Source organism: Kogia breviceps, chromosome 12 (assembly GCF_026419965.1).
Source record: "Kogia breviceps isolate mKogBre1 chromosome 12, mKogBre1 haplotype 1, whole genome shotgun sequence".
Lineage (NCBI taxonomy): Eukaryota > Metazoa > Chordata > Mammalia > Artiodactyla > Physeteridae > Kogia > Kogia breviceps.
This window is the reverse complement of record NC_081321.1, coordinates 49177519-49196995: the sequence shown is the minus strand read 5'-3', so window position 1 is coordinate 49196995 and position 19477 is coordinate 49177519. Positions and strand designations below refer to the sequence as shown.

Here is a 19477-nt window from a genome sequence, read left to right as displayed (position 1 = left end):
GTCATAGCCACCGGGGCAGGGATGGTGGCTATACAAGGGGTTCACAGCACAGTTCCTATTTATCAAGACTGAGCTAGCTGTTACTGCTGCCAAATGTCCAACTTGCTGGGAACAGAGACCAATGCTGAGCCTGTAATATGGAATCATCCCTAGAGGAGAAACAAATGGTGGCAAGTTAAGTACATTGGACCCTGATTCTGGAAAAGGCAATGATTCATCTTGATTTCAACTGATATTACATGCATGAATTTTCCTTTCCTGCCAGCAGTATCTCCACCATCTCCACCATCAAAGGGCTTACAGGGGGTTTGATCTCATGGCATAGGATCTTTTATAATATCAAACAACGGCCCACCATGCCTAGGAGATGCTCCATTCCAGGGGGCATCTAGTGTGTAATGACTAGTTGATATGGGGTTATAAAGGTGTGGCCTCAATGCCTAAGTTTGGAAAAACTCAGAGGAGCCATTTAGTTTCAGTGGATTGAAGTCTTTTGTAAATGCATTATAGCCCAATTTCTTTCTCTGCTCAATCTTGCTTGCTTCCTTTCTTCCACAGGTTTTGATCCTGAGAGCACTTCTTTGCAGGCTAATCTCCATGTCAGAGCTGACTTTCATGGCACTTTGACCTGCAATACCACCTTTATCTTTTCTGAGGTTTTAACAAAGGGTGTTGCAGTTACACCCTTGATTTTGTCTTTACCCTGAGGTCAAGTATTACTGGTAGTAGCCTAGACATGCTTTTTCTCTGAAGTTGGAATTTGGTGATAAACAGTTTCATTTTTAACCCTGCAAGTTTCAGAATTTCTGGACTGTATATTTTTTCTCAACTATAATTCAAGCAGGTCTTTTTTAGTTCATCTCTTTATTATGCCTTTTCAAGTACAGCTAGCAGCAGCCCACTTTTTAACATTCTGCTTTGAAATCATCTCACCTGACTTCATAAGTTTATTAAGTACATGTTCTGCCTTCCATGTTATTGCAGGTGACAATTTTCCCAAACGTTTTTCCACTACATAACACTGCTGCCATTTTTCCACTCTCCTATGACAAGTACATCATTACCTGCTGCCCATTCCCAAGGCCAGTGCTACACATCTTAGGTTTTTGTTACAGCAGCACTTTAAATACCAAATTCTGTATCAGTCAAATTTTTCTGCCTTTCAAAACACCCCAAATCCTAGTATCACACAATAATCTACATATATTTCTTATACATTTGTGGGTTGGATGGAGTTTGGCTGATCTTGGCAGGACTCAACTGGTCTCTAAGCTGCAAGTTGGGTCTAAGTCTGCTTCACACATATCTCATCTTCCTCAAGCCAGAAGCTAGCCCTGTTCTCATGCAAAAAGCAAGAGACCAAGAAACAAGCCCAGCTATGCAAGCCCACATCAGTAGTAGAGAAATGTATTCCTCTTGTGGGGCAAGGGAAAGGGAGTGATCATTTGCTGAAAAATCCTCTATCTACTGTATTATCAGAATGCAGAATAGAGAGATAAAGTATGGAAAACATGAAAGAACAATAATTTAATGGAGAATGGATAAAACCTAACATATGTCTAATAGGAGTTCCAGAATGAAAAATAAGCAATATTCAAACAGAAAATGCCTATGATTTTTCTCCAGAATAAAAAACAGTCTTCAGATTCAAAAATTAAAATGAATTTGATGCAAGTAAAACTAAACAAAAACAACTCTCTCTTTCTCTACACACACACACACACACACACACACACACACACACACACACACTCTCTCTCTCTCTCTCTCTCTCTCTCTCTCTCTAAAGATACACAAACACATACCATATGTACAGAAATTAAAATGAGTTTGATAAGAAAAATAAATCCATACATATATATTCATACCTATAAATACCTAGACACATTTTCATGAGCATAAAAATATGAATCTCAGAGAAAATCTTAAATACTAAGAGAAAAGACAGTTTCCTATTAAAGAAATGCCATTTAGATAGAAAACTTCTCATCAGTTAAAGTGTATGCAAGAAGACATTGGGAAAATATCTTCAAAGTGCTGAGGGGAAAATTACTATCAGCTTAAAATTCTGTATGTAGTTAAATTATTCAAGATGAAGGGAAATAAAGAGATTTTTTAGGAAAAGATTGAGTTTACAGCACACTGACCTTCTCACAGCTTCTCACACAATGTACTTCAGGAAGATGAAAATTGAATTTAGAAATGAATGTAAGAAGCCATTATGAATGAGGAAATAAATACACACAACCATTGATTAAACTGATTTTGAAGGAGGCGTGTTTTAAAAAGTAGTCGTATGGGGCTTCCCTTTTGGCGCAGTGGTTGAGAGTCCGCCTGCCGATGCAGGGGACACGGGTTCGTGCCCTGGTCCGGGAAGATCCCACATGCTGCGGAGCGGCTGGGCCCCTGAGCTGTGGCCGCTGAGCCTGCGTGTCCGGAGCCTGTGCTCCGCAGTGGGAGAAGCCACGGCAGTGAGAGGCCCACGTACCAAAAAAAAAAAAAAAAAAAAAAGTAGTCGTATGGTGCAGTGGATAAGAATCCTCCTGCCAATCCAGGGGACACAGGTTCGATCCCTTGTCTGGGAAGATCCCACATGCTACAGAGCAACTAAGCCCGTGCACCACAACTACTGAGCCTGTGCTCTAGAGCCCATGAGCCACAACTACTGAGCCCTCATACCACAACTACTGCAGCCAGTGCCCCTAGAGCCTGTGCTCTGCAACAAGAGAAGCCACCGCAAGGAGAAGCTTGTGCACCACAACGAAGAGTTGCCCCTGCTCGCTGCAACTAGAAAAAGCCCGCGCACCTCAACGAAGACCCAATGCAGCCAAAAGTAAAATTAAATTAAATATTTTTTTAAAAAGTTGTTGTATAAATGACTCTTGAGGACATCATGCTGAGTGAAATAAGCCAGTCACAAAAAAACAAATACTATAGGATTCCATTTACACAAGGTCCCTGGAGTAGTCAAATTCATAGAGACAGAAAATGTAATGGTGGTTATAAAGGGCTGGGGAAAGAGAGGAATCGGGGGGCTGTTGTTTAATGGGTATAAAGTTTCAGTTTTGCAAGGTGAAAAGAGTTCTGGAGATTGGATGCATAACAATGTGAATATAATTAACACTACTGAACTGTACACTTAAAAATGGTTGTGACAGTAATTTTGTTTTGCATATTTTACAATTAAAAATTAAAATAAAGAAGTTGAAAGGAAATAATTTTAACAAATACAATAAATGGTCTAAGTGTAGCAGTATCAATTAACTTTAGACTGTTTTAAGAAAGTATGTTAAAAATTTAAGGGTAACTGTTACAAAAAGGAAAAAAATATAAGACAGTAAATTAAGTCAATTTAGAAGGGGAACAGCAATGACAGCAGCAACAATAGGAAACAGGGAAAAGCTAAAAGAAGCAGCAATGGAAAGCATAGCATATAGAAAGCATAGCATATTTATGATAGTAGAAATAAGGCCAAATATAATCACAGTAAATATGAGTGATTTGACTTGTTAAAAACCAGAGGTTTTATACCTATTTAAAAAATAAAACAGCCTTAAGCAATTTATGAGGTACCAAAAACATGAAGACATACAGAAATGGTGAACATAAAATGATCGAGAATAATATGCCAGGAGAATACCAAAGAAAGTTGGTTTTGCTGGTAGATCAAAACCTATTTTGAGTTGTCTCACCATCTATTATCAATCAAATTTCTATCAGTATAGACTACGCAGCAAAAAAGAAAATAACTTATTAGGAAAAAAGTCACTATTTAATGATAAAAATAACACTTTATAAGGAAAATGTAACATCTTGAATCTTTTCGTATCTAGAGGCATGACCTCAAAACATATAAAGCAGAAATTCTAAAGGATTGTAAATAGAAATTGAGAAACTCTTTTAAAAGATCACAAATGCTGCAACTAAGACCCAGCACAGTCAAAATAAATAAATAAATATATTTTTAAAAAAGCTCATGGATCAAGCAAAAATCAGTAAAGATAGAGAATATTAGGACAACATAAGCAATACGCTTGATCTAATAATCATATATACACTCTTCTGGCCAACATTTAGAGAATACAGATTATTTCAAACATGGGTAAAATGTTTACAAAAATCAAGCAGTACAAAGCCGTAAAGAAGATTTCAAAAAATATCAAACAATCCATGTCATAAAGAGCTCCTTTTCTGAACAAAATCAGAAATCTAAAGAAAAAGATGGCACCAAATACTATGTGTTTGAAAACTAAATGGTTCATGGCTAAAATAAATCAAATTGGAAATTATATAACATTTATAAAGGAATAACAGTGAGAATAGTCTGGTGGTAAAACAGAACCAAGAGTGACATGTAAGGTCTAAATGCATAAATAAGAAAAAATGAAAGCTAGTGAGCTAAAATTTCATTTTAAAATATTGAAAAAGTACAGCAGAATAAGTCACAGAAATTAACAAAATAGAAAATAGAAACAAAAAGAAGGATCAAAAAAGACCAAAATCTGGTCCTTTGAAAAGACAGGGATATTTTATAAAATGAGGAGAATGATGCCAGTGTGCAATGAATGTTAACTAATAGCTGTAATCATTAAGAGAAGATTGCTACTGAGCCATCATCTTAGTTTTCTGGGTTATACCATGTAGTTAGGTTTTGCTGGTTCAAGTCCCTGGCATTTAACCACACAATAAAACAAAAAATCAATCCATAAATGATAGCCTTTACAAATAATCATGAGTATATATTGTTGCTTGGTTTAATCGACTGCGTAATGTTTTATAAAAATTACTTCATTTACTTGATAAACTGATATGGCGAGCTGCGTCTGACCAGCAGAATAACAGTCGCCACACGCTAGATTCTTCTCGTATCACACTTTATTGGAGTACAGCTTGGTTAGAGAAAGATGGAAGGAAGACCCCGCAGCCGTAACGGCAGCTGCCTATATAAGATTCGGGATACTGTGCAAGTCTCTGATTGCTTCATATCGAAGGCATAATTACACGTCGCCTTCGGACTGGTTACTGCTCTAAAACCTTGTTAGCATATCTCAACGCATGCGCACTGGCTACAGGATGGATGACTCAGCTTTTTCTACCCTGCTTTGCGGCAACGCTTTGCCGCGCCCCACATCTCCCCCTTATTTATTTACTATAGCACAGTGAAGTTTTGCCGGTACACATGCTCACACCATGGTGTGCTCACGGTTCAACGGCAGTTTTCCACTGGCACATCCATGACACCCTCCTGCGTGCAATGCCATCATAGGGCGGCAGGGTGCAAGGGCTGTCGATGGCACATCTACGACACCCTCCTGCGTGCAATGCCATCATAGGGCGGCAGGGTGCAAGGGCTGTCGAGACCTAAAACAGAGCTCCCTATGGAGGTGCAATGGCAGCAAGGCCTCTCCGTGCAAGGGCAGTCATCTGGGATTATTCAGGGCAGAGAGCCAGGCAGCAGGGGAATCACCTTCACCGATAGCCAAAAGCGCTTGAGTGAGCAGAACCTTATCTCGACGCGCTCGGACACGAATTCGACAGACCAACCAGAGACATAGCACAATCCCAAACAGGCAGCAGGCTGCAAACGTAGCTACTCCCACCCACTCTTTGAAAAAGGAGAAAGCAGAGGAGAGCCAAGAGGTAAAGTCCCCGAAAGTAACTGGCTCCAGTTTGGTAGCATTAAGCCGCAATATTTGAATCTTCCGTTTCAGTATCATCCGTTCCGCCTCTCGGGACCAATTTCCCGCTAGGACTCTTCCGATCACTCTGCTTTTATTGAGTGCATGATCATCCATTGTTGCATCATCCGTGCGACACTCGGCATCCCTTTCGAGTTTCTCTTCCACGCTCCGTGTCAATCTTGACGGCACCCAAATCGGGTCCTGATCCTGTGGAGAGACACAAAGAGATCCCCTGGATCGAGCAATAACGCGATCCGGGCCTTTCCATTGGTTGGATAATACATCTTTCCACATCACTGTACTATATTCTTTATGAGTCAATGCCACATGACGCTCTGCAGCAGTTTTATCATCATCATCATGCACATTCAAAAAATTTATAGTAAATAAGGCAAGTGATACAAGCGCGGAAGCTCGTGCCGCAGCGGGGGCATATAATGGCGGACGAGCACACGGGGAACTCCCATACTGTCCCCGTTCATACTCTGCAGCTGCCTCTTCTATAGCTGCCTCTTCTTTGGGATTCAATTCTTCCTGAGATAAATGTAAAGCTTTAAACTCATCTAAGAGCGGATACAATTTTGGCGCCGGCCCTTGTTTTTCTGCTTGTTTTTCTTTTCTTCTTCTTGGATTTTTAGGCCTATTTACAGTAGTCCCTACATTTTCGCCTTCTGACGCACTATCTTGACACATACTAAGAGCCTTGCGTCCCCTTTGAATTATATCCTCACATCCTCCCCCCTTGAGACACGAGTGTATCAACCTCCACAACGGGAGGGTGCACCGAGAAAGCTCTCCCAGCTTACTGTGCTCAGTTAGATCTCTTCCGAGTTTTTCCCATGATGGAACAGTCAAGCTGCCAGACACTGCAAACCAGGGTGCAGCGCCATCAATATCTTGTAATAACTTGTTTATGGCTTTCTGTGACAGCTTAAGTCCCCTATCTCTCAATAAGGCTTGAATGGGTTCATGAAACTCAATGGCAGTTTCGGCAGATGAGCTATTCCCCATACCGCCGATTCCTACTGAAAGCAGCTGGAGAACGCTCGAACTGTTTACCGACCAGGAGTGCGCACTCGGCCACGCCGACAACACACAAAGGAAGAACGCGAGGACAACAAAAGGAACAAAAGTGAAAGCGAAAATTTACCTGACTGGACTACTCACCGACGGTTCACTCCGACGGTTCACTCCGTGTGTCGAGTTCTGAATCGGTCCTCCATGCGAGGTGCAACGAGTCCCGGGTTTCGGCACCACTTATGGCGAGCTGCGTCTGACCAGCAGAATAACAGTCGCCACACGCTAGATTCTTCTCGTATCACACTTTATTGGAGTACAGCTTGGTTAGAGAAAGATGGAAGGAAGACCCCGCAGCCGTAACGGCAGCTGCCTATATAAGATTCGGGATACTGTGCAAGTCTCTGATTGGTTCATATCGAAGGCATAATTACACGTCGCCTTCGGACTGGTTACTGCTCTAAAACCTTGTTAGCATATCTCAACGCATGCGCACTGGCTACAGGATGGATGACTCAGCTTTTTCTACCCTGCTTTGCGGCAACGCTTTGCCGCGCCCCACAAACTGAAACGGCTATGGGGCTCGATTCCAGCCTAAAGGTACATGATATGCATCTATAAATACATAATTAGGCAGTTCTTTTTTTTTTTTTTTTTTTTTTAGGCAGTTCTTAAAGCCAAATTTGCTAGTGCTACATTGCAGGTCCAGCATCATAAGTACTAAAGCATTTTCCTGCCAGGCTTCCTTTATCAGCGTTATTACTAAGTGGAGAAGCTTGGCATTCAAATGTACTCTCTATATGAGAATACGTAATGGAAAATTGATATCCTGGATATATCCTATATATATCCTCTTACTATGTAAATCTTTCATAACTAAGGGTGTTTTCATTTTCTTAATATCTTGAGTATCTTAATATTTTAAAAACTTAATAACTTAGCTTAAAATCAATAATTTTGCCTGTAGTTTTCAACACAATTTTATGTAAAACATATTTCTTATCTACTTTTCAGGTCAGTGACTCATTTAAAAAGACTTTTAAGTGAATCTAGCTTTGGGGAAGAAATATGCTTATTTTTAAATAATAGGTTTTTGATTAGAGTTTTACAAGGTGGTTGGTTATTACAGATTGTGTTCACATAAGGTATGTGAATTTCAATCTATGTGAACTTTACTCCAATCAAAGTACTGTGTTTCCTTGGACTAAGAAGACTTTGCTTTTTAATCCTATACATGTATAAGGCTAGGTGTGTGTGATGTTAAATTTTAAAATTTGTGCAATTAAATTTTAAAATTTGAAATATTTTAAAAATATAGGAAATTACACAAAGTAATAAAACATACACTAGAAAATGACCATAAAGAATCCTCAGTAGTTAACATTTTGTCATTTGCTTTATCTTTTTATAATATAGTGATTAAAACATTAAGGATAAGTTGGAGTCTTTGTCCCCCCAATCTAGTCCCATTTCCTTCCCCTTTCCCTATAAATTCTATGTGTCTTTTCTTTCTTTCTTGTTTTAAATGTCTCTCTATATTGATTTCTCTGTATCTTAGACTGGAACACAAAGCTTTAATTTTAGTTTGAAGGTAGGTGAAAAATCACAACTTGGATTTGGTTCAAGGCTTTTATGTTGGTGTACCACAAAAGCAGTTAATAAGCAGTGCTAAGGATATAAATGAGGTAAGGATGCAGGTAGGTGAATTCATCTGCCCACTTCCTGCTTGTTAGTGTATCACAAAAAATTTGGTGGCTTCAACAGCTCTAGCAACTTAGCCAGGCTAATCTTCTCTGTATCGTTCCAATTTTAATATATGTGCTGCTGAAGCAAGCGCTCAATGTGTCTTTTCATTCAAATGTTATGCCTTTACACACATAAAAATATATTCAGATAAAATTTAGAGTATTGTTTTATGTTTTAGACTTTACTTAAATGAATTCATCTTGTGTAAATTATACTGCAACTGCTTTTTTTTCTGACAGCATTGTTTTTTATAATCCACTAATTATGTATATATGTATGTGTGTGTGTGTGTATATATATATATATATATATATATATATAATTAGTGGGTTGCTTTTACTTGTTGTATGATATTCTATCATTTGAACATACCATATTTTAGTTAGTTATTTTCCTTCCCATAGACATTTCAGTTTTGGTCAATATTTTGCATATGTACCCTCTTATAAATGTGTGAGGGTTTCTCTAGAGTATGTATCTAGAAGTAGGAATGTTGAGTTTTACAGTATGTTCATGTTAACCTCCATGTCCTTTATTTACCTTTTGCCAAAGTATTATACCTAAATAGTTAAAAATTCAGAGTATAGCATAAAAATTGTAGAGTATATCATAAAAGTATATCATAAAAAATTGTAGTCCCCTTTTCTACCTTCTCTCATTCTTCTCCCTGGAAGCCACCACTTCCAACTGTTTTAAAAGTTTATTCTGATATTTACCTCCATTTATATACAATAGGCACGTACTGCCATCACTTGATTGTTAATCGTAAACATCTGTTGTCTTCTTGCTTTGGAACATAAAGACTTTAGCTCATTCATAGCCTCTTATTCCTTCCTTCTATTTTTCTATATAATTCTGTATCTCAGTTTTTGCTTATTAAATCTCTAATTGTGTCAGCATCTTTTGACTACATAAATATTGATCACTGTTGAGCCAAGCATTAGACTAGGATTTTATTTCCTATCTTGTTCTTTTTTTCTGAAGTTGATAATTGCATGATTTTTTATCTTCATTCATTATTTTTCTTTGAAAATTTGCATAAAGTTTTCCCATAGTTCCAAAACAGCCATAAAATATATCTCAATATAATTTTCATCAGGCCTAAACTTTAGGACAATTTATTTGTTCTATTTACCCCCTGGAAAAAACACTGGACATATCTGATTTCCTGACAATCTGAATTGGTTGCATTCTCAGCTTTGATGTTCACTGTTATCTTGGAACTTTCTTTCATCACCATTTTTGGAATTTTGTTTGCTTTCCTTCTATCTTCTTTCTGGAGCCAAAAGGAGGAAAGAGGAGAAGAGTCCTACTGCTCAGTATGAACTCTTTTCACCACCTTTTCATCTATGTCTGGTCATCTTCAAACTGGGACCTCTCTGTATTTCCAGAGAACAAACACTTGTTTCCCTGCAGGGATTGGGGAAGTTGCCTGTCTTCTTTGAGGATGAGAACTTGGGAGTTTCATTACAAGCTGTACAGTCTTACAAGCAATCTCTGTGTTTTCAGCCCCTTCTCTGCATCACTGCCTCCAACTTTTGAGCCATTCTAGGGTTCTGAGGGCTAAGGCAGCTTGCTTGTCTTTGCTTCTCCCAGTATAGGCAAAAATGTTGTATTTCTGTTTCTTTTTCTTGTTGTTTGAGATAATTTCCAAATGGGGAAGCAGTCAGAAACATCTTCTGTTCCTTCTACTATGGTATACTGCTTCCTCAGAGGATGCAGAAGTTAGACTTCCACATTCCCAATAACTACTGTGGCAGCAGTTGCTGGAACCAAACTAGGAACTCCAATGAGAGATCGGTAAATTAGACTGAAATTAACTGAAAGAACCTGATAAAGCTTCTCTATCAGCCAGGATAAGGACTTAATGTTAGAAAATTAAATTGAGTGTAAAAAAAGAAGGAAATGGAAGCCCCTTTTCAAGGTGGAAAGATATTTCTGAGTCCTCCTTTTGAAAATTCCTTCAAAACAAAGAGAAGAGAAAAATGAAACTCAGACTTTATCTCTGATGAAAATAGGAGACATTTGTATCTCTGAACCATCTTAAGTGCTTACAGGAAAAGTACCGATGTGAGGCAAGTTTGCTGCATGATCTGACCCCAATCTAACCTTACAAGATTATCTTTTTTTTTTTTTACATCTTTATTGGAGTATAACTTTAACAATTGTGTGTTAGCTTCTGCTTTACAACAAAGTGAATCAATTATACATATACATATGTTCCCATATCTCTTCCCTCCCACCCTCCCTATCCCAACCCTCTAGGTGGTCACAAAGCACCGAGCTGATCTCCCCGTGCTATGCAGCTGCTTCCCACTAGCTATCTATTTTACACTTGTTAGTGTATATATGTCCATGCCACTCTCTCACTTCGTCACCACTTACACTTCCCCCTCCCAATATCCTCAAGTCCATACTCTAGTAGGTCTGTGTTTTATTCCTATCCTACCCCTAGTCTCCTCATGACATTTTTTTTCTTAGATTCCATATATATGTGTTAGCATACGGTATTTGTTTTTCTCCTTCTGACTTACTTCACTCTGTATGACAGACTCCAGGTCTATCCACCTCATTACAAATAACTCAGTTTCATTTCTTTTTATGGCTGAGTAATATTCCATTGTATATATGTGCCACATCTTCTTTATCCATTCATCTGTTGATGGACACTTAGGTTGCTACCATGTCCTGGCTATTGTAAATGGTGCTGCAATGAACATTGGGGTACATGACTCTTTGAATTATGGTTTTCTCAGGATATATGCCTAGTAGTGGGATTGCGGGGTCGTATGGTAGTTCTATTTGTAGTTTTTTAAGGAACCTCCATACTGTTCTCTATAGTGGCTGTATCAATTTACATTCCCACCAGCAGTGGAAAAGTGTTTCCTTTTCTCCACACCCTCTCCAGCATTTATTGTTTCTAGATTTTTTGATGATGGCCATTCTGACTGGTGTGAGATGATATCTCATTGTAGTTTTCATTTGCATTTCTCTAATGATTAATGGTGTTGAGCGTTCTTTCATGTGTTTGTTGGCAATCTGCATATCTTCTTTGGAGAAATGTCTATTTAGGTCTTCTGCCCATTTTTGGATTGGGTTGTTTGTTTTTTTGTTATTGAGCTGCATGAGTTGCTTATAAATTTTGGAGATTAATCCTTTGTCAGTTGCTTCATTTGAAACTATTTTCTCCCATTCTAAGGGTTGTCTTTTGTTATTGTTTATGGTATCCTTTGCTGTGCAAAAGCTTTTAAGTTTCATTAGGTCCCATTTGTTTATTTTTGTTTTTATTTCCATTTCTCTAGGAGATGGGTTGAAAAGGATCTTGCTGTGATTTATGTCATAGAGTGTTCTGCCTATGTTTTCCTCTAAGAGTTTGATAGTGTCTGGCCTTACATGTAGGTCTTTAACCCATTTTGAGTTTATTTTTCTGTATGGTGTTAGGGAGTGTTCTAATTTCATACTTTTACATGTAGCTGTCCGGTTTTCCCAGACCACTTATTGAAGAGGCTGTCTTTTCTCCACTGTATATTCTTTCCTCCTTTATCAAAGATAAGGTGACGATTTGTGTGTGGGTTTATTTCTGGGCTTTCTATCCTGTTCCATTGATCTATATTTCTGTTTTTGTGCCAGTACCATACTGTCTTGATTACTATAGCTTTGTAGTATAGTCTGAAGTCAGGGAGCCTGATTCCTCCAGCTCCATTTTTTGTTTTCAAGATTGCTTTGGCTATTTGGGGTCTTCTGTGTTTCCATACAAATTGTGAAATTTTTTGTTCTAGTTCTGTAAAAAATGCCAGTGGTAGTTTGATAGGGATTGCATTGAATCCGTTGATTGCTTTGGGTAGTAGAGTCATTTTCACAATGTTGATTTTTTCCAATCCAAGAACATGGCGTATCTCTCCATCTATTTGTATCATCTTTAATTTCTTTCATCAGTGTCTTATAATTTTCTGCATACAGGTCTTTTACCTCCTTAGGTAGGATTATTCCTAGATATTTTATTCTTTTTGTTGCAATGGTGAATGGGAGTGTTTTCTTAATTTCACTCTCAGATTTTTCATCATTAGTGTATAAGAATGCCAGAGATTTCTGTGCATTAATTTTGTATCCTGCTACTTTACCAAATTCATTGATTAGCTCTAGTAGTTTTCTGGTAGCATCCTTAGGATTCTCTATGTATAGTATCATGTCATCTGCAAACAGTGACAGCTTTACTTCTTTGTTTCCTATTTGGATTCCTTTTTTTTTCTCTGATTGCTGTGGCTAGAAATTCCAAAACTAGGTTGAATAAGAGAGGTGAGAGTGGGCAACCTTGTCTTGTTCCTGATCTTAGTGGAAATGGTTTCAGTTTTTCACTAATGAGAACAATGCTGGCTGTGGGTTTGTCATATATGACCTTTATTATGTTGAGGAAAGTTCCCTCTATGCCTGCTTTCTGCAGGGTTTTTATCATAAATGGGTGTTGAATTTTGTCAAAAGTTTCTCTGCATCTATTGAGATGATCATATGGTTTTTCTCCTTCAGTTTGTTGATATGGTGTATCACGTTGATTGATTTGCATATATTGAAAAATCCTTGCATTCCTGGAATAAACTCCACTTGATCATGGTGTATGATCCTTTTAATGTGCTGTTAGATTCTGTTTGCTAGTATTTTCCTGACGATTTTTGCATCTATGTTCATCAGTGATATTGGCCTGTAGTTTTCTTTCTTTCTGACGTCTTTGTCTGGTTTTGGTATCAGGGTGATGGTGGCCTCATAGAATGAGTTTGGGAGTGTTCCTCCCTCTGCTATCTTTTGGAAGAATTTGAGAAGGATAGGTGTTAGCTTTTCTCTAAATGTTTGATAGAATTCGCCTGTGAAGCCATCTGGTCCTGGGCTTTTGTTTGTTGGAAGATTTTTAATCACAGTTTCAATTTCAGTGCTTGTGATTGGTCTGTTCATATTTTCTATTTCTTCCTGGTTCAGTATCAGCAGCTTGTGCATTTCTAAAAATTTGTCCATTTCTTCCAGGTTGTCCATTTTATTGGCATAGAGTTGCTTCTAGTAATCTCTAATAATCTTTTGTATTTCTGCAGTGTCAGTTGTTACACCTCCTTTTTGAATTCTAATTCTATTGATTTGAGTCTTCCCCCTTTTTTTTCTTGATGAGTCTGGCTAATGGTTTATCATTTTTTTTATCTTCTCAAAGAACCAGCTTTTACTTTTATTGATCTTTGCTATTATTTCCTTCATTACTTTTTCATTTATTTCTGATCTGATCTTTATGATTTCTCTCCTTCTGCTAAATTTGGTGTTTTTTTGTTCTTCCTTCTCTAATTGCTTTAGGTGCAAAGTTAGGTTGTTTATTTGAGATGTTTCCTGTTTCTTAAGGTATGATTGTATTGCTATAAACTTCCCTCTTAGAACTGCTTTTGCTGTATTCCATAGGTTTTGGGTCATCGTGTCTCCATTGTCATTTGTTTCTAAGTACTTTTTGATTTCTTCTTTGATTTCTTCAGTGATCACTTCGTTATTAAGTAGTGTATTGTTTAGCCTCCATGTGTTTGTATTTTTTACAGATCTTTTCCTGTAATTGATATCTAGTCTCATAGCGTTGTGGTCAGAAAAGATACTTGATATGATTTCAATTTTCTTAAATTTGCCTAGGCTAGATTTGTGACCCAAGATATGATCTATCCTGGAGAATGTTCCATGAGCACTTGAGAAAAATGTGTATTCTGTTGTTTTTGGGTGGAATGTCCTATAAATATCAAGTAAATCCATCTTTTGCAATGTATCATTTAAAGCTTGTGTTTCCTTATTTATTTTCATTTTGGAGGATCTGTCCATTGGTGACAATGGGGTGTTAAAGTCCCCTACTATGATTGTGTTACTGTCGATTTCCCCTTTTATGGCTGTTAGTATTTGCCTTATGTATTGAGGTCCTCCTATGTTGGGTGCATAAATATTTACAATTGTTATATCTTCTTCATGGATCGATCCCTTGATCATTATGTAGTGTCCTTCTTTGTCTCTTGTAATAGTTTTTATTTTAAAGTCTATTTTGTCTGATATGAGAATTGCTACTCCAGCTTTCTTCTGATTTCCATTTGCATGGAATATCTTTTTCCATCCCCTCACTTTCAGCCTGTAAGTGTCCCTAGGTCTGAAGTGGGTCTCTTGTAGACAGCATATATATGGATCCTGTTTTTGTATCCATTCAGCCAGTCTCTGTCTGTTGGTGGGAGCATTTAATCCATTTACATTTAAGGTAATTATCGATATGTATGTTCCTATTACCATTTACTTAATTGTTTCAGGTTGTTCTTGTAGGTCTTTTCCTTCTCTTGTGTTTCTTGCTTAGAGAAGTTCCTTTAGCATTTGTTGTAAAGCTGGTTTGGTGGTGCTGAACTCTCTCAGCTTTTGCTTGCCTGTAAAGGTTTTAATTTCTCCATCAAATCTGAATCAGATCCTTGCTGGGTAGAGTAATCTTGGTTGTAGGTTTTTTTCCTTCATCACTTTAAATATGTCCTGCCACTACCTTCTGGCTTGTAGAGTTTCTGCTGAAAGATCAGATGTTAACGTTATGGGGATTCCCTTGTGTGTTATTTGTTGTTTTTCCCTTGCTGCTTTTAATATGTTTTCTTTGTATTTAATTTTTGACACTTTGATTATGTGTCTTGGTGTGTTTCTCCTTGGGTTTATCCTGTATGGGACTCTCTGTGCTTCCTGGACTTGATTGACTATTTCCTTTCCCATATTAGGGAAGTTTTCAACTATAATCTCTTCAAATATTTTCTCAGTCCCTTTCTTTTTCTCTTCTTCTTCTGGGACCCCTGTTATTAGAATGCTGGTGCATTTAATGTTGTCCCAGAGGTCTCTGAGACTGTCCTCAGTTCTTTTCATTCTTTTTCCTTTCTTCTGCTCTGCAGTAGTTATTTCCACTATTTTATCTTCCAGGTCACTTATCTGTCCTTCTGCCTCAGTTATTCTGCTATTGATCCCATCTAGAGTATTTTTCATTTCATTTATTGTGTTGTTCATCGTTACTTGCTTCCTGTTTATTTCTTCTAGGTCCTTGTTAACTGTTTCTTGCAGTTTGTCTATTCTATTTCCAATATTTTGTATAATCTTTACTATCATTATTCTGAATTCTTTTTCAGGTAGACTGCCTATTTCCTCTTCATTTGTTACGTCTGGTGTGTTTTTATCTTGCTCCTTCATCTGCTGTGTGTTTTTTGGTCTTCTCATTTTGCTTATCTTACTGTGTTTGGGGTCTCCTTTTTGCAGGCTGCAGGTTCGTAGTAACCTCTGTTTTTGGTGGCTGTCCCCAGTGGCTGAGGTTGGTTCAGTGGGTTGAGCAGGTTTCCTGGTTGGGGGGACTAGTGCCTCTGTTCTGGTGGATGAGGCTGGATCTTGTCTTTCTGGTGGGCAGGTCCACGTCTGGTGGTGTGTATGGGGATGTCGGTAGCCTTATTATGATTTTAGGCAGCCTTTCTGCTAATGGATGGGGCTGTAGACCTGTCTTGCTCTTTGTTGGGCATAGGGTGTCCAGCACTGTTCATTGCTGGTCCTTGTGTGAAGCTGGGTCTTGGTGTTGAGATGGAGATCTCTGGGAGATTTTCACCATTTGATATTACGTGGAGCTGGGAGGTCTCTTGTGGACCAGTGTCCTGAGGTTGGTTCTCCCACCTCAGAAACACAGCCTTGACACCTGGCTGGAGTGCCAAGAGCCTTTAATCCACACGGCCCAAAATAAAAGGGAGAAAAAAATATAAAGGAAAGAAAGGAAGGAAGGAAGGAAGGGAGGAAGGAAGAAAGGAAGGGAGGAAGGAAGGAAGAAAGGAAGGAAGGGAGGAAGGAAGGAAGGAAGGAAGGAAGGAGGGAAGTAGGAAAGAAAGGAAATAATTATGAAGAAGAAAAATTTCTATTAAAGAAGAAAAAAACCAAAAAAAATTTAAAAAGGTCTGGTCTAACCCTAGGACAAATGGTGAAAACAAAGCTATACAGACAAAATCTCACACAGCAGCACACACATACACACTCACAAAAAGAAAAAAGGGGAAAATAATAGTATATCTTGCTCCCAAAGTCCACCTTCTCAACTTGGGATATTTCGCTGTCTACTCAGGTTTTCCACAGATGCAGGGCACTTCAAGTTGACTGTAGAGCTTAACCCGCTGCTTCTGAGGCTGCTGGGAGAGACCTCCCCTTCTCTTTGTTTGCACAGCTCCTGGGGTTCAGCTTTGGACTTGGCCCCGCCTCTGCACGTAGGTCGTCCGAGGGCGTCTGCCCTTCGCTCAGACAGGACGGGGTTAAAGGAGCAGCTGATTTGGGGGCTCTGGCTCACTCAGGCCGGGGGGAGGGAGGGGCACGGGTGCGGGGCGAGCCTGCGACGTCAGAGGCCGAAGTGACGCTGCACCGGCCCGAGGCGCACCGTGCGTTTTCCCGGGGAAGCTGTCCCTGGATCCCAGGACCCCGGCAGTGGCGGGCTGCACAGGCTCCCAGGAGGGGCGGTGTGGAGAGTGACCTGCGCTCGCACACAGGCCTCTTGGTGGCGGCAGTAGCAACCCTAGCGTCCCATACCCGTCTCTGTTGTCCGAGCCGACAGCCGCGGCTTGCGCCCATTTCTGGAGCTCCTTTACGCGGTGCCCTTAATCCCCTCTCCTCGCGCCCCAGGAAGCTAAGAGGCAAGAAAAAGTGTCTTGTCTCTTCGGTAGCTCCGCACCCGTTTCTGGAGCTCCTTTAAGCGGCGTGCTTAAACCCCTCTCCTCACGCACCAGGAGGCAAAGAGGGAAGAAAAGGTCTCTTGCCTCTTTGGCAGCTCCAGACTTCAACCCGACTCCCTCCCGGCTAGCTGTGGTGCACTAACCCCTTCAGGCTGTGTTCACGCCGCCAACCCCAGTCCTCTCCCAGGAATCCGACCGAAGCCCGAGGGTCAGCTCCCAGCCCCGCCCGCTCCGGCAGGTGAGCAGACAAGCCTCTCGGGCTGGTGAGTGCTGGTCGGCACCGATCCTCTGTGCGGCAATCTCTCCGCTTTGCTCTCCGCACCCTGTTGCTGCGCTCTCCTCTGCAGCTTCGAAGCTTCCCCCTCCGCCACCCGCAGTCTCTGCCCGCGAAGGGGCTTCTAGTGTGTGGGAACCTTTCCTCCTTCACGGCTCCCTCCCACTGGTGCAGGTCCCGTCCCTATTCTTTTGTCTCTGTTTATTCTTTTTTCTTTTGCCCTACCCAGGTACATGGGGAGTTTCTTGCCTTTGGGGAGGTCTGAGGTCTTCTGCCAGTGTTCGGTGGGTGTTCTATAGGCGAAGTTCCACGTGTAGATGTATTTTTGATGTATCTGTGAGGACGAAGGTGATCCCCGCGTCTTACTCTTCCGCCATCTTCTCGCTCCCCCCTAATTTATTTTATAATTGAAAGTTTGTATCTTTGACTCCCTTAACTCATTTTGCCCACTCCTCATCCCCCACCTCTGTCAGCCATCTTTTCTGTGTAGCTGTCCTGTTAATATTCTTATTGGGATTGCACTGAATTTATAGATTAATTTAAGGAGAATTTATATCTTAATAATGTTGAATCTTTCTAACCAAGAATATGGTATGCTTCTTCATTTGTTTAAGTCTTCTTTTGTGTCCTTTAATATTATTTTAAAAGTCTTTATATAAATGTCACATACTTTTTACTTAATAAAATCTTAGCTGTTTTATCCTTTTTTTATTGTTATTATAAGTGAGATTCTTTCTTAATATTTTTAAAGCAATCACAGTATGTATATATGAATTCTTCTGTTTTCAGTTCATGGAGAAAATATGAATATATATATTAATTTCATGGTGAAATGCGTTAGTGACAATTTTTACTTATCCTTCAGCAATATTTTCTGGAGAATGTTCTTCATAAGCTTTCTGTATTTATTTACTCTGGTAGAATCTTTGTACAGATCTTGGGCTGGTTCTTTATTGATTACTCATTTTGAAGGAGGTAAGTTTTTGCTGGACCAGGTACGTGTGGGTGGCTCATGATGGGAAGGAGCCAGAGCCGTGTTGCGGCTAGCTGGAATTTTCTTATGATCTAGAATGTGTGTGTGTGTGTGTGTGTGTGTGTGTGTGTTTGTGTGTGTGTGTGTGTGTGTTAAAGCCTTTACTTCTCCCCAGTCAATGGAGATAGGCATGTATATCCAATGGAATAGAGGTTTTCACAATGCAGTGTCTCTCTTCACCCTTCTGTCACAGACACAGACCACTTCCTAATATGTCTTGCTTGCTTTAACGCTTATTTAGCCCCACTCCATCTTTTTATTGGACTTAAGCTCTTTGTTTAACATGGTTTAGGAATCTTTACTCTGGAAGTCTCCAACTTAGGGATTTGTAAGAGTTTTTATATATTTTGGATAATAGCTCTTTGTTGCTTATATGTGTTGAAAATATATTTTCTCCTCTTGCTATACTATTAAAAATATTTTCAGTAATTTCCAAATCTTTTTAAAGAAGCATAGGTAACTTCTGGTTATAATATATAATAGCAATACATGTATATCATAGAAAATTGGAAAATACAGAGAAGTATAATAAAGAAAATTAAAATGACCTATATTTTAACTACTCAGAGATGATTACTTTAAAAAATATTTTGTTTAATTTCTTCCAGGCATCTCTTTCTCTTTCTTTTTAAAAAATAGACTTTAGTTTTTAGAGTAGTGTTAGGTTTACAGCAAGATTGAATGGAAGGTACAGAGATTTCCCATATACTCCCTACCCCTTCACATACATAGCTTCCCCCACTATCAACATTCCTTACCAGAGTGGTACATTTGTTACAACCTTCATTGACACCTCATTATCATCCAAAGTTCATAGTTCAAAGTAGGATCCACTCTTGGTTTTGCATATTCTATGGGTTTTGACAAATGTATAATGACATGTATTCACCATTATAGTATCATACAGACTAGTAGCACTGGCCTAAAAACCCTTTGTGCTTTGTCTATTCATCCCTCCCCCCAAGAATCCTTGGCAACCATGGATCTTTGTACAGTCTTTATAGTTTTGCCTTTT

General features: G+C 39.2%; 1 pseudogene; it reads right to left on the bottom strand.

Annotated features, from left to right (window-relative positions):
* Positions 1–8439: 8439 nt before the first annotated feature.
* LOC131767499 (U6 spliceosomal RNA) lies at positions 8440–8535 on the bottom strand (annotated as a pseudogene).
* Between the last annotated feature and the right edge of the window lie 10942 nt (positions 8536–19477).